The sequence below is a fragment of the Pteronotus mesoamericanus genome, unplaced genomic scaffold, assembly GCF_021234165.1.
Source record: "Pteronotus mesoamericanus isolate MK-2021 breed Mesoamerican mustached bat unplaced genomic scaffold, CSHL_Meso_final contig_179, whole genome shotgun sequence".
NCBI classification, from domain to species: Eukaryota; Metazoa; Chordata; class Mammalia; order Chiroptera; family Mormoopidae; genus Pteronotus; species Pteronotus mesoamericanus.
In genome coordinates, this window is record NW_026555075.1 from 4,378,491 (window position 1) to 4,393,980 (window position 15,490).

A 15,490-nucleotide genomic window follows, 5' to 3' on the forward strand; every position below is an offset into this window, starting at 1 on the left:
CCACAGCCCTTTTTGACGTGCTCACATTCAGGATTATAGCAAAAATGAATACGAAGCAGGACTTGTCTGTCATCCACACAAAAAAGCACTTATCCCGTAAAACTGGGAGATTTTCATTTTGCATAAGTGAATTACTCTAATTACTAAAGTTTATCTCCTTCAAATGCCCAAGCAATTTTCACTATACTTAATGAGAAAATTACCTCAGCCTTCTACTGTGGGTCCTTCAAAGTAACATCACCTACTCTTGACAGTTTGGGAATATTGTTAGCATCTTACTGTATTGCATGGCGATTGACAATACGGTTTTGCCCTTTTAAGGTTTTTCTGATGCTCTCAGTCAATGTGCTGTCATCACTTCCTGCTGAGGGTGGCACATCTGCCCCTGGCAGTGTGGTGTTTTTTGTTTTCATTTTTTTTAAATTAACGGTTACTCTACATGCTGGTCTACCTCAGTTTGGGGAATCAAATAAGCAGCATGTTTACGTTTGTCATGAAGAGTCTGTTGTGAAGAAGAGCCTGCAACATCTGAACCTAAGGGTGCTCCATAATCCCACTTCTGCACTGGCTGAGGGTTTGGGCTATGTTTTGGAGCTAACTGTTGCTGGGAATTGGGCATCAGTATAAGGAGTTGTTAATGTATTATTATGGGCTGAATTGTGTCTCCTTCCATCACCCAACTATACATACTGAAATCCTAACCTCCAGTACTTGAGAAAGTGATCATATTTGGAGATAGGGTCTTTAAAGAGATAATTGAATTGAAATGAGTCATTAGAATGCCGTCTAATCCAATCATATAGGATTATAAAAAGTGACTAGGACACAGGCAGGTAGAGACGAGACCATGTGAGGACACAGGGAGAAAGAGGGCCATCTGCAAGCTAAGGAAAGAGATCTCAAAAGAAACCATCCTGATGGCACCTTGATTTCACACTCTAGCTTCCAGAATCGTGAGAAAATAAATTTTTATTGTTTAAGCACCCAGTTGGTGGTACTTGTATGGCAGTCTTAGTAAACTAAGACACTGGCCAAGCAGCTTTTATCCCTGTGGTGTAGTGTCCTGACATTACCTCTGAACAGAGAACAGCAAGCAAATCCATCCTAAAGACCCCACTCACCACGCCCATGTCTCAGGACACCTCTTACTTAGGCTGTTGGTGAATTAGGCCGACACTAAGATTGTCCAGGAAGTGCGGTGCCAATTCATTTAGAAGGAAGAAGGAGATGACTGGACAGTGCAAGCAGGAAGAGACATGAACTTCCATGCACGTGAGAATAACAGATAGTTTAAGGGGGAAAATGTTTCACCTACAGGAAGATAAATTCTAAGCTAATAGTTAAAATTTAAGAAAAAAAGCACCAGGAGTCATTGTCAACTGTTTTCCCAATAAATACATCAGTCCAGGTAGCTACTAAGACAAGTGGGAATTTTTATACACAAATTATTTTTTAAAAGCATAAGGGTAAATCACTAGAATATCCTCATACAAAAACCACAGTGAAAGATGGATGAGTGTGTGAAATGCTGATTTCAATAGTTTAAGAAAGACATCAAGGCAGTGGGGGTAGGGGAATATGGACATCTGTAACATTGTCAACAATAAAAATAAAGGGAATAATAGAATAAACATGATTTAAGAATAAAAAATTTAAAAAATTTTAAAAAAGGGAAAAAAAGAATGACACCAAAGAAAAAGAAAAGACCCAGAAAAACAATAAAAAATCAAAGAGAAAGAAGGGACTGAGAAATGTAAATAGACAGAACCAGGAAAAAGGGAGTGAGAAGGAATAGAATCACAGTTTTAGAAATCATGAACATGAAGTGTAGGGGGATGTGGGCTGGTTTTCCAAAATCCCAAGTGTCAGACCTAATGAAAGCCATGTATGTTTGAGAAGTGTTTTAGAATAAATAAGAGGCAATCACTTTTTGCCTGATAAGTAAAAGACGATATTCTCACTTCTCCCAATTGTTGGTACAAAAAAAATACATAGATTTGAAGCAGATTTGTATCAACATGTGGGTGTTTGGATAATATTAATGGAAATTGTAGATATTTGGGAAATTCCTAATCAGCCAAGATTGAATCCTCGGTGAGCAAATCCTCTCACCCACTGCTGAACCGAGATCCTTTGTCTGAGGTAGAACTTCTTTGTCCTCTCAGGGCACAAAGCAAAGACACTTCAGAAGCCTGCGTGGGGCAGCAGATACACAGTACATGAAGGTCCAGTTCTTTACATATTCAAGGGAACTTTATCTTTTATTTCCTTACTAGAGCTAAAATAAGCCAGCCAGAAAAAGACAAATACCGTATGTTTTCACTCATATGTGGAATCTAGTGAACAGTCTGAACTAACAAGCAAATAGACTTAATAGAGAGCAGAATGACAGCTAAGGAGGGTCAGGGGGTGGAGGGATTCAGTAAAAAGGAAAAAGGACTCGTGGACATGGACAACAATGTGGTGATTGCTGAGGGGAGGGGGTTATAAGGGAACTAAATGGTAATAGGAAAAAATACAATTAAAAACATGTGTTCCATGATATTAAAGTAGAAAAAACTTAAACCAATTCAGAGCCATATGCAGTCAATTATCTCTCACTGAAAAGCACTGTCCTTGTTGCACGTCATACCTGGCAGGTTCTCGGAGAGAACCTATTTGGCTCAGAACAGTTATTCCTGGGCTCAGAAATGTCCCCTGTAGACTTACTCAAAAAAAAAAAAAAGTGAACAGGTCCAGAGCTGGTGAGGCTGAGCCTGGGGGCAGTAACCAAGCCCTGGGGCAGTGAGCTGACATTAACACATGAGCTCCAGACCTCAGTACCTGAAAGCGAGGGCAACAGGACCTGGTGGAGTGGCAGAAAGGTCAGATTCCAAAAAACCTGACAGACTGGAAAAGCAACCACTGATGAATATGACCAGGTGTCCATAAATTGACCACTTAACCTCACCTGATTTTACACCTCTGGTGACCAGAATGGCAGGAACTTTAGACATGTAACTCACCTATCTTTCAGCTCTAATTAAAGTTTGCTAAGAGCTTTATGATCTGCCCGGAATGCAAAAGCACTCAGTCACAGTGCTGCCGGAATTTTGTTGTAAGTATTAGTCGTGCTTTAGAATAATGATTCAGCGCATAATGGACTCCGACGGCTCTGTTTTGGTTGTTCATTTGAGGGTGTGGCAGTTATTGTGATGTGCCCTCCCTCCCTCCCGACAGCGGTACAATGTACACAGCAGGACGGCTTACTCACTCTCACACTGCAACCTCCATCTCCTCCTCAAGCCTCCTCTGACGAGTGGAGTCAGATGCGCGGTGAAAAGTGGGGGCGGAGGATGGAGGTGCTCTCTCTGGCCATCCCGGACGAGTTCTCCTTGCACACGCCTCTGTTTGCATAGGAATCAGACCCAGGTTTTGATTCAGAAAACTTTTTAGCTCAGACTCTACGGCTTTAGATTTGAATGCTAAAACAAAACAATAGGCTTGGGAATGAAGCCAGACATTCAGCTTACAGATTCATTTAATTCAGAATCTGAAAGATACACACTCACACCCACGCCCACACATTCAGTCCCAAACTCCACACCTTTGTTGGACTATCAGACAATTCAAACCAGCTTGGGGGTAAGGATTACAAAGTCAAACTTTGACCTATTCAGTTCTCTAAATTGGTTTAAGTTTTTTCTACTTTAATATTTTGGAACACATTTTTTAAATTGTATTTTTCCCCATTACCATTTAGTCCCCTTACATCCCCCTCCCCCCAGCAAGTAAATACAAAATCTGCATTTGGGAGGAAATTAGAGATCTATCAGGTCCAGATTTCTATACAACACCTGAACTCTCTTGATAACAGTACAAATAAATGATCATGCACCCTTTTTCTGAATACCTTGACAGGAGGAGGATTAATAGATTTATTTATCCTGAAACTAATGAAGCATCAGTATCAGAGCTTCTCACTTGCAATGTCTCTTCTAAGACCTGTACTAACTCTATCCATCATCCAAATTTGTTGGGTCCCCCAAAATGTATAAGCTTCCGGTCCTGCAAAATCCGAAGTGGGGACAATAACTCCAAAGGACAAGCCAAACTACTTCCTTACATTGAACTAAAATCTGTTTTTCCGAAAGTATGCCAGAAGTGTATTTTTGGTAATATAGTGATATTTCTGAGATTGGGTATTTTCATCAAGTGAGTGGAGTATTTAAGAGGGTTGTCTGAGTGTCCCACATTTAGATTGAACACCCGTTGCTCTCTGTGCCCCAGTACTTTTACCCAGGCTGTTTCCTCTTCCTGGAAGCTCTCGTCCCATCTTGTGTGATTATCTTCTGTGTTGTTTCCAGGTCTCAGTTTATGCCTCCTCAAGAACATCCCCCCTGACCTTCCTGACCAGGCCAAACCCCCCTGTATGTAGGGCCGTGGCTCCATGGTCTTTCACGGCGCATATCACACTGTAATTTCCCTCATATTTGCACTCTCAACTCTTTGATGACTCTCTAACTCCTCCACTCTGCCCAATGAAAATACCTTTTCTGCTGCCTTACTCTGTATCTTTCACTGTAGCATAGCTACGAATATAACCTGCTCTTGAGTCTTGTGAGTGCTTCTGGCCAATCACTGAACTTGAGAGGGTCTTGAGGCCCTCAAAAGACCATGAAAATACTAGTCAAAGGAAAACTAATTACATGTTATCCATTGCTATATAACAAATTACCCTGAAAGTAGCAATTTAAAACAACAAACATTTATTATCTCATAGTTTTTGTGTGGTGGGAGCCTGGGGTGGCTGAGCTGGGTATATTCAGGGTGTCCCACAGTCTAGGTGCCAGGCCTGACTGGGTCTCAAGGATCTGTATCCAAGGCCACGTACTTGGTCGTGGACAGGAGGCTTCAGCTCCTTGTTACCTGGATTCTCCACAGAGCCACTCATAACGTGACATTTCTTGGAGGAAGTGATCCAGCAAAGAGAGACAAAGAGACAGAGCCTATGATAAGAAGTCACAGTCTTTTATAATCTAACCTCAGAAGCAAAATAACTTCACTTCTACCATATTTTATTAGTTATACGGGCTAATTTTGGTACAAAGTGAAAGAGGACTACACAAAGCTGTGTATACCAGGAGGTGATATCACTGGGGACCAGCTTGGAAAGCTATGTTGACATCAGACAAAATAGATTCCAGACTAGAAGAAGGAATATTATCAGGGAAAGGAAAGCTTTCATAACAAAAAAGGGGTCAATTTCTCAAGAATGTAAAAAATTCTAAATGTGTATACTGGGCTTCATGACTAATTCGAAGACTCAGATACAGGTTTTCTCCAGTTGTGTTTGTTGTTATAAACATTTCCTGTAGGAGATGTTTGGCATATTTCAAAATCCACCCATGCTTTATCATCTTCATTGTAGTTGTCCTCATTAACATCAAGGTGTCTGAAAAAGTAATATTTTTTTTTACACAATAACTATGGAGATGCTCTAAAAAAATAAAAATGTAGTGGTAAATAGTTCTGCTCTCAGTTAAGTGCAGCAGGGAAAAGTCACCAGGTGTTAGTTAGGAAAGGGCATGGGGATTTCAAGAAAGAGTTTGGCAAGGCAAGCAGGGAATCACAACCACAAACATGAAACAAGTCCAAGGCAGTAGAAGGTGATGGTGAGGCAATGGATATTTTAAATGGTTGATAGGCCAGCAAAATTTGACACTGATGATGTCTGGGAAGAGGGGCGAAAGCACTGGAAACTATTAACCAGGCCATCGCATGTGAGACTGAGACTGTATCTTGTTCACCACTGGTATCTTGACGCTTAGCACAATGCTGGGCACGAGTAAATTAATATGAAACGTTGATCTCTTTATGGGAAAAATCAGTCTGTAATGAGAGGGCTTGCCAAAATGGACCAATAGCTTTAAAGGCATCATTTAAATATGGACTCCACAATATACTTTTATGTTTCAAGACTAGTTTATCTGGTCTGCTTCTATATTCTAACAGCTTGTGAAAAGAAGGAAAGAAAAGTCTAGAAAAGAAATTATGTACAAGAATCAAAATAAGCAAATTTCAGATTTCCGCTGACCTTTAAGACTCTTCATGATCTGGCTTTTACTCACTTTATTGCCATTCCAGTTAAACTGACCCATTACTATATTTTCATGATTTAATTTGTAGATTTCTCCCCAATTTGTAATGTCTCTGAAATCAAGAAGTATTTAACAATCAATACATTTGAATTATGGCCCTCCCTTAAATGTGTCCTATATGTTCTTCTCTTGGAGATTTGGCTAAAGATATATATCTTTCTTTTTTTTACATCAGTGGAAATCAAACCAATCTTTCCAGACCCAATTTAAATCTAAAATCTCCTTAAAAGCCTTTCTCATCAGCCCTTCTAAAAGTTCATTTACTTTCTTCTGAACCATACTGGCACTAAAATCTAAGTTTATATATACTATAAATAACTACTTAATATTGTTGTTATTTGTGTCCCTGTCTTATTTCTCTTTCCAGAGTGTAATAAGGATCCAGAGGACAAAAACTCTGCCTCTTACAACTTTGCCTTTTCCATAGCAACTCGTACATGTTTTTCTCATTTTGATAATCAATAAATATTACTTCAGTGAATGAAGAAATGTCAATAACTATATATAATTATGCCTAAAGAATGTAACTTAATACAAAAGAATAGGAACAATAAACTATATGAGAAGTCTATGGTACATGGTTAAACAGGAAAAAAAGCGAGCTGCAGAACAGTATGTATGGAATGTTTGTTTGTTTGTTAGTTTTTGCTAAATCAACAAAAAATTCCTCCCTACCATATAGGATGTGAATATGTGTATATACATAGAAAGTTGTTTGGAAGAACACAGGCCTAATGGTTAACATCAGTTACCTCTGGTAAGTGGGGTTGAGGTGATGAAATTATGAAAGTTCACAATAGATTCTTCTCTTTGTAGTTGTTTACTTCACATACACAGACACAAACACATGCATTTATGTTATTTGGCTTTGGATTCAAAAAAATCAACAAAGTATGTGAATTAGCTTCGCAATAAAAATTAAGGGGAAGGAAGGAAAGGGCTGGCTACATTTCAGGTACGTAGCTGTGAAGTGAAGGACAAAGAGAAAGCCCAAAATTCAATACATAGAAGGTTGTGAGTTATGAGATATGACAACCAAGAGATAAGATTAATTTAGAAAACAATAGAAGAAAATAGTTTTCTGAACCCAGATGTCACAGAATTTTTGGACCTTGTAAATGGGTTGATTTACAACCCACTATCACACAAAACAAGGTGGAAAGTTTGGGGCAGCTAGCCAGAGTAATGAAATAAGTTATTTTAATAAAAAAAGCCTCTTGCTTGTGTAAAGGTATAACTGAAGCAAATTCCTACTCAGGAGACATCTCTCAGATGTGTTTACCCCAAACACGCACGCTGCAGGCAGAGAAAGTTGCCCATTTGTATGGAATCCTGACACCACTGATTTTACTAAGCCCACTGGGGGAGTGAGGTATTTGTATCTTTACCATTCGAAAACAACTGTTAGCTTTTTCATTTTTATTTCATTTTTAACTACTAACCATGCCCCAGGCATTACGCTAAATATCTTACAATTTTATTTTATTAGTGCCTCCTAACAACCCTATGACATTACTTACCACATTTCACAGATAGATAAATTAGACAAGTAATGGAGCCACAATTTGAACCCACGGACTTTGTTAACTGATGTCATATCCTTTACTTTTTGCCTCTCCACAAATGTGTCTGTTACATAATCGTGCCTGTTATTGCTAGACATCCGTTATTCTTTGTTTCGCCTTTTTACACCACTGTTGTGTGAAGGTATCTCCTAACGGCCCATATCTGTGTCAATACAACACAAGAATCATCATCACACTTCTTAGATCAGCTCTTCCATCCACTCGGCTTCCTGTTTTAATGAAAAACATAAAGAGCTTTCTGCTGGAGGGTAGATAGATGTTCCCAGACATTACTGTTTTCTTTTAGCAATTCATTGTAGCTCCACAACTCCTTAATCCACCAATTTTTTTAAAACAGTCTGTACTTTCAGCCTTGTTCAGTTAGAGAGAGAGAGAAGTGTATTGTATTGCATAAAACAGTACAGGTTCACAATCTCTTATCCACCAATTTTGAAGTCCAAAGACGTTTAATAAATGAAAGACTTTTCATAACTCATTTGGCATCAAAGCCTGACCAGACCTGAACTCATCTGGCAACAAAACCTGCCCTGAACTGACTTGAGGCTATTTAATCTTCATTGATCACAGTCAGTGTGAATGTTCACACATTTCGCTGCTGAAATATCAATTTGTTTTATTAGAGGGTGTTGCCCAGACCCACTCAGGGTTTTATGCAGAGATGATATATTTTCCTTATTATCTACACAAGATCCAAAAAGTCCTAAACTACAAAACACTTCTGGACCTCAAGGGTTTCCCATAAGTAATTTCATATGAGTAATTTTATATGCATAATTTCTTTTATTCACCCTGCCTTTCTTTAGGTGTTATTTTCCCAAGTCTAACACTTTGATTTGATGAATGCCTATGGCCATGTTACACAAACACTTTTTGACTTTAGAAAATTCAGGTGCTATCGTGGAAACAGTTTTGAAACTTTATTCCTTTTTTTAAAGTATGTTTTATTGATTATGCTATTACAGTTTTCCAATTTCTTTCTCCACTTTATCCCCGTCCTCCTGCACCCCCTCCCTCCAGGATACCCCCCCCACCCTTAGTTCATGTCCATTTAACATTTAAGGGTTGTACATTTAAGTTCTTTGGCTTCTCCATTTCCTGTACTACTCTTAACCTCCCCCCGTCTATTTTGTACCTACCAATTATGTTTCTTATTCCATGTACCTTTTCCACCATTCTCCCCTCCCACTCCCCACTGATAACCCTCCATGTGATCTCCATTTCTGCGAAACTTTATTCTTCTACAGAAGTCATTACACAATTGCCCCCCCCACCGCCACCCCCCTGATACTTGCAGATTATTTCATTGTTCATTGATTGTGAACCACTAAAATTCCCCCCAAAAATTAACTTTTTGCCCTTAACCCTTTAAATAGTGTCTAAATGTGGGTGACTGCTTTATCAGGCCATTGGTTGGTTGGTTGGTTGATTAACTTTTTGGAATATGTAAAGTAGTTTATAATCCCATGTCAGATCAGATTAACCATAATGTGATTAAAATTTTGGAGATCCCCATACACCTTAAATTTATGATTGATCTGGTTTTCCTCACTCTGAATTTTCCAGGTATATTTACACAAACTCATAGGGTTCATTTTTCTATTCGTCTGTCACACAATTTCCTGGGATTTTGGTAAGTTTTCCCAACCTAAATTGTTAAACCATAGTATTTGAACATCCATTAAATCTGGCATTCAGAAATTTAAATATTGCCACACAATTATCTTTCATTAAGTGAAATTTTCCATGATGAGTGTCTGAGTCATGAAGCTTAATTTCAAGAGCCAAGGAAAGATTTGCAAATGGAAGAGAGTGAAAAGCACTTACAACTGAAGGCACTTCCTTCCTTTTCTGTGGTAAATCAGTTGCTATGACAGTAGACTCACTCAGAGAACATGTACCTAAGTGCTTAAAATAGCCAGAGTACTTTTCCCTAATGAATCAGATTCTGCAAGGAATTACGAAGTCTTGCAGTATTTATATGAGCATTGTTTTAGCAGTCAATAACTAGAGTTATACAATAGGGTTGAAAATATTCTATGGCTTAGGGATTTTTAATTTTAGCAGGGGGAAAGAGGAAGTTTCTTAGTGTTTAACATACACAGGTATAAGTGCCTGTCATTTTACAAGCCTTTAAGATGGTTCAAGTTGAAATAATTTTGTTTTTAAGTCCACCCTTTAAAAGCATTAATTAATTTTTTTAACATCTCAGTGGAGTAAATGAATGCAGTTATGCCCTTCTATCAGGGATTTATTAAAGTAAAGATGTCCAGTATATTTCTCCCCAAAGTAAATATTTCATTCAGAAATAAAGATGAATATTAATTGACTGTAGAGGCTTGCGTTTATTTCTGGGTACTCTATTCTGTTCTGACCTATGTGTCTGTTCTTATGCCAGTACCAGACTATTTTGACTACAGTGGCCTTGTATTATAGTCTGATGTCTGGTATCGTGAGCCTTCCTACTTTGTTCTTCTTTCTCAAGATTGCTGAGGCTATTCAGGGTCTTTTTTTGTTTCATATAAATTTTTGAAATATTTTTTCTACATCTATGAAATATGCCATTGGTATTTTAATAGGAATTGTACTGAATCTATAGATTGCTTTGGGTAGTATAGATATTTTAACGATGTTAGTTCTTCTAATCCATGAACACGGTATATATTTCCATTTACTTGTTACTTCCTTAATTTCTTCAGTGTTCTATAGTCTTCTGGGTACAAGTCTTTTACCCTTGGTTAAAATTATCCTTAGGTACTTTATTTTTCTTGTTGCTATAGTAAATTGGATTTTTTTTCCCCATAGTTTCTCTTTCTGATAGTTCATCGTTAGTGTACAAAAATGCCATCGATTTCTGAACACTGACTTTGTATTCCACTATTTTGCAAAATTCCCTTATTAGGCCAAGTAGTCTTTTGGTGGAGACTACAGGGTTTTCTATGTACACTATCATGTCATCTGTGGATAATGAGTTTTACTTCCTCCTTTCCAATTTGGATGCCTTTTATTTCTTTTTCTTGTCTGATCACTGTGGCTAGAACTTCCATTGTATGTTGAATAAGAGTGGTGAAAGTGGACACCCTTGTCTTCTTCCTGATCTTAAGAGGAAAGCTTTCTATTAATATTTGACAAAGGGGACATGAGCATATAATGGAGTAAAGACAGCCTCTTCAATAAATGGTGTTGGGAGAACTGGACCAGTACATGCAAAAAAAATGAAACTAGACCACCAACTTATACCATACACCAAAATAAATTCAAAATAGATAAAAGACTTAAATAAGTCATGAAAACTTAAATTCCTAGAGGAAAACATAGGCAGGAAAATTTCAGATATCTCATGTAGCAATATTTTTGCTGATATATCTCCTATGGTAAGGGAAATAAAGAAAAAAAAATAAACAAATGGGACTACATCAAACTAAAAAGCTTCTGCATGGCTAAAGAAACCATGCTCAAAATGAAAAGGGAACCAACCATATAGGAGAATGTATTTGCCAATGATACATCAGACAAGGGTTTGATCTCCAAAATATATAAAGAACCCATATAACTCAACACCAGGAAAACAAATAATTCAATTAAAAAATGGGCAAAGGGTCTGAATAGACACTTCTCCAAGGAGGACATACAGATGGCCCACAGACATATGAAAAGATGTTCAGCATCACTAGACATCAGAGAGATGCAAATTAAAACCACAATGAGATCCCACCTCAGACCTGTCAGAATGGCCATCATTAATAAACCAACAAACAACAAGTCCTGGCGAGGAGGCAGAGAAAAGGGAACCCTAGTGTACTTTTGGTGGGAAATGCAGACTGGTATAGCCACTGTGGAAAACAGTTTGGAATTTCCTCAAAAAATGAAAAATGGAACTGCCTTTTGACCCAGTGATTCTGCTGCTGGGAATATACCCTAAGAATCCCAAATTACCAATTCATAAGAACTTATGCACCCCTATACTCATAGCAGTGCTATTTACAATACCCACATGCTAGAAACAGCCTAAGTGCCCATCAGTAAATGAGTGGATCAAAAACTGGTACATTCACACAATGGAATACTACACAGCAGAAAGAAAGAAGAAACTCCTATCGTCTGCAACAGCATGGATGGAACTGGAGAATATTATGCCAAGTGAAATAAGCCAGTTGGTGAAAGACAAATATCATATGATCTCACCTGTAAAAAGAATCTAATGAACAAAATAAACTAACAAACAAAATAAAACCACAATGGAAACATGGAACAGATGAAAGTGATTAGGGGGAAAGTGGAAAGGGGACAATGGTGGGAAGAAAGGGAAGGGGCTAGACACAGAACATGTATGAATGACCCACAGACATGGACAGCAGAGTGGGAACTGGCTGTGGGGGCAGGGGGTGGGATGTGTGAAGGAGGGCAGAGGGGCCGGCGGTGGGGAAATTGGGATATCTGTAATAGAGTAACAATAAAAAATGATTTAATAAAAAAAAATTATCCAAAATAATTAAAAAAGAAAAAGTTGGGGGAAAAAGGGTTATATAAGAGATAATAAATAATATTATCTTCTTTAAAAAGAGAAATAAAACAAAGACCTCAGACACTTCTGAGGGATTGCTATATGATATAGTGATTTTCTCGGTTTACCAGCTTATTCTTGACAATTCTCAAGGTCTGCCCTTTGTCTTTACAGAATATTTGTTGGGTAAGCAATGGGGTTGAGGACCTAAAGAATGCATGAGGACACCAATGGCTCCCTCAGAAAATGGAGGCGGCAGACACGACAGGGGGCTTCTTGTGGGTCAGCAATAGCTCTCTCAGTTGCCATCCTTGCTAGCAAGTGTCCAGGGCACCAGTTCCCTTAGCTGTCCTTTCCCAAGAAGCCGGGGCTGCTCCCCTCCTGAAGCCTGCAGAGTTTCCCTCATCAGCCATTCTCGTGCATAGTCCCCACTCTGCTGCCAGAAGCCATAAATGGCCTGTCAGACTTGATGTGCATGGGGCTATTATCAAATGGAAACCAAAAGCCAGCAGTTTCTTCTCCATGAGGTACTGGGGCTGTTTGAGAAAGCAGAAGTGCCAGATTCACCCTTTAGTAATAGTCCTCAAAAGGTAACTGGAGAGTGCAGAGAAAAACCCTTAAGAAAATCTGAAACAATATACTGTAACTGGGGAATTCTGTAAGAAGAAACCATGCTACATATTTCTCTATTTCTCTTTCTAAACAGCTGTACACCTTGTTTAAATGCAGAACATGTATTTCACTAAATGGGAACTTCATTCTAGTTCTCTCATCCTATAACATTTACTTATTTATTATTCTACTTCCACATAACCTTTTTTTCAGTGAACATAGCTATAAAGATACAGGAAATGCCATTAGCATTTTTTATCCACTGAGCCAGCACTGTGCTTACTAAGCATGAGGAGAAGCCAGTGAGAACCACAGGCTTGGCCTGCCCTCAGACGGTTACATTTCGGGGACCAGAGAAACCTGAATGCCAAAGCCTTTATAAACAAGTCATGGGTGTAGGTAGGGCTGCTTTGAAGGCTTGGCATTTGTTAGAAAAGAAAAAGGGTATGTTGGTCTACATTAGATATTCAGGATCAAGTATCAAAATGAAATCCTATAATAGGCTTTGGCATAACTCCAAATTTGAATTATGGGGGATAAATGTTCTTGGCATTATACTGCAGCTTTTTGGAAGAAAAGTTCTATAAAAGAAGACTCTAGGGCATCGTCTAAAATAATAGTAAAACCACTGGTTGAAAAATAAAAACATTTAAAAATTCATAATAAAAATGTTTTCTTTGTCTGTATTCTTTGAGTGGAATTTAGCCAAAGATGTACGTGAAGTAATTAGTCATTTCAGTCAAAGTGTTTGCCCCAGTTGCTCATTTCGGCAGTGATTATGTAAGGGTTGCAAGTAGGGATTACATTTTGTCTGACTGTCTTCCAGAGCCTAATTTTTATTGGCAATCCTCATTCTTACTCCTGTTTCCTGGGAGCTATAGATCCTCTCATTTCTAGGTTAACCTACCCTCACTTCATCTCTGAGGAGACGCCATAGAGCCTCTCCTTGTAAGCCTCGGCTTGACCAGCTTCACTATCTTCTTTGCTAGTTTTCATTTGAAGATGTAGGTCCGTTTTCTGTTCTCTGCTCAGAAGTTACTGATATGTACCCTTATGGCTCCACTACAATAAAACCGCCTTGTCCTGAGCCAGCCCACACTCTGCCAAAGAAGGATTTCCTAATTTAGAAAATCAGATCCACTAAACAATCTGGCCCTGTTTTCAATGCTCCCATAGGCACAGGTTAAATGCCTTTGCTAATATGGTTGCCAAGAAATCCTATTTGAAGCCTGGGCTGAGAAGCAGATGTCAGGATCTACAGCTGTGACCCTGGACCCCCTGACCAAGATTAGCAGGGCCCAGAAGTTCATCATCCAATCAAGGGGTCCACCAGTCTTCCAGGTCCTAAATGAGGCTGAGAAATAGGTTTGGAAAACTGCCTGGATTCTGCTCTTGAATAACCACATCAGCCCCTTTTTAATTATTTATAACAAATAGATATAAATCTAAATGAATCTCAAGCTAGGAAGGAAAATATTAGCTCAAGCTGTGAAGTTATAGGAGGATGTGAGACCACAGAGAAAGAGCCAGCAGAGGCCAGTTAGCAGGCCTGGCCAGCAGAGCCATGTGACCCATGCGGGGCAGTAAATAGACTCCCAGGTCAACCAAGAGCTGCCCCCTTTCAGCACAGCCTCCTCATGGGTGAAACAGACTTGCACAAGCAGTTCATGCCAGTGGAGACTTTTTATACCTCAGTATAAAAAGATTATTTTTGCCTATAATCTTTATCGATACGTCTCAGTAGCATTTCCTCTGACTTATTATCACTAACGTGTGGAAGTCTCCCTGTCTTACTAGCTTTCATTTAGAAATTATTGTCTTCTGAATTTTAATCAATCATTTCAAATAGTATTCCAAACCAGAATTCCTTGTTCTAGCAAATGTTTCAAGACATTTATGCCATTTTGTAACCTAACACAATAAATAATATTAGAATTTCACGCATGGGAACCTAGAACAGAAACATGCTGTAAGCGGAGCCCAACCCCTGCTTAACTCTATGTGCCATCACCTTATGATCCAGAGGGCAGAGAGGCCTAAAAAAACACACCCATTGGTATCAGGTGTTGTGTATGTCCTTTCCATTTTTCTCCTAGAACATATATTTATACATGTATGGCACTGCTGTCTATAAAGTAAAAACTAGAAACAACCTAAACGTTCAAAATGAGGAAATTTTTTCATCCACACTATCAAAATATTGGAATATTTTTCAGCTAGTCCAATGATAACAGCATGGGAAAAAGAATTTAAATGTACATTTAAGTGAAAAGGTCAGGATAAAAATTATGTGTGTGCTTCAATACAACATATGTAAGAATAAAAGCACATGGTGGAAGGACTGAAAGGACATATGCAAATCTGATTAATAGTTGATGTTTTAGGGTAGTATGATTACAGGTCACTATTTTTCAAAACTTTTCTAATGTCACTGCATTGTTTTTACACAAAATTATGTATATTAGACATACCCGTAAACGTGCCTTTTCCAAGACAGTTTAGGACTTCGCTAGGCCTTGGATTTTAATATTATTGATAAGAAGTAGAAGTAATAAAAAATCTTATTCAAACTGGTTTAACCTAATGGAGTTTATTGGGATATATCATTGGAAAGTTCACGTTGCCCCAGCCATAGGGTGAACTATTCTGGA